Source organism: Cariama cristata, unplaced genomic scaffold, assembly GCF_000690535.1.
Source record: "Cariama cristata isolate BGI_N322 unplaced genomic scaffold, ASM69053v1 scaffold1015, whole genome shotgun sequence".
Taxonomy (NCBI): Eukaryota; Metazoa; Chordata; class Aves; order Cariamiformes; family Cariamidae; genus Cariama; species Cariama cristata.
In genome coordinates this window covers 1-1,284 of record NW_009617853.1, presented here as the reverse complement: position 1 = coordinate 1,284, position 1,284 = coordinate 1, and positions in this window count along the sequence as shown.

The following is a 1,284-nucleotide window of genomic DNA, read 5'->3' as shown; positions in this document are numbered from 1 at the left end:
GCAGGAATCTGATCTTGGTTGGGGTTTCTGGGAACCGCAGTAATGCAAATAATAACCACCACCATCCCCCCAGCATTGGCTAAACACAATTCCCCAGGTGTTGATTGCCTGGTGCCGATACAGTCCAATGCTCGCCTTTCCGGGATAGCACTGGTATGTGCTTGCCAGGATGGATGGGGTCTTTTTGCGGGCTGGTTTTGTGGTGTTCTGAAGCCTTCATAGGCAATTTAGAGAATATGTCCCCGGGACGTTGTGCTTTGGAAAACAGGCATAGGGATTGGGGCGTGTTAGCTCAGCTGCAGTTTTATGGGCAATATGGGCATGAAATAACACAAAGTTTTCTTCTGGCCATAGAAATGACTGAATAGAAGTACTTTACTACTTCAGGAGTGTTACATTCTTGTCATGTTTCAGCATTTGCAGATACAACAGATGAAGCAAATTAAATTATGCATGCACTAAAGGAATGCATTGTTAGCCACAGTCTTTGTTAACTTGCCTGCAAATAAATAAACACAAATAACTGGAAGATGTATCTTGAAGATTTGGTAGGTTGGGGTTTTGCTTTATGCCTATACTTGTAATATATGTGCTTGTCTGTGTATCTGTAGGTGACCCGTAAGCCATACCTGCTGCACTTGTTAGCTGGTGGGTCTCACAGTGTGGGAGAAGCCACATGGCTGCACATCCCTCATTTGCATTCCAGTTGCATACAGCTTTGGCAATTTGTTTATGCAACTGAATGTATGTAATCATCAATAACACAGTCTGAAATAAGTCCCAATTAATGTTGCCACAGGAATCTTCCTTCATGTTTGTGCTGGCTTCTGTGGATTTAAACATTCAACATTAATGATGCATTAATGTTGTTTTCTTTTTTTAAAAAAAAATGCTGTGTTTGCAGTATAAAGTTCACAATTTATTTTGTTCTCTTTGCCCAGCAGGGACACTTTTTCCACTCACTCTTTAATAAGAAACCTTCATGAGTACTAAAGCCATTTATCTTTATTAGTTGTATATTTTGCTCATCACCTTTCTTACATTTATGAATTAAATAATTATTGATTTTTTTTCACAAAGAAGAATGCTCCACTGCTCAGTAAGAACATTACCACCAGCTATGCACCAAGAACCGTAAGCAAAACAAACTTGCATTACTTCTGTAAGTCATGTCAGAAGTGACAGGAACTGAAGCTGTCTTTTAATGGAGATCCTTGTGGGGTTGTGGGTTTTTTGAAGGAATCTGTAAAATGGGCTGTTGTCCTGGTTTCAGCTGGGATAGAG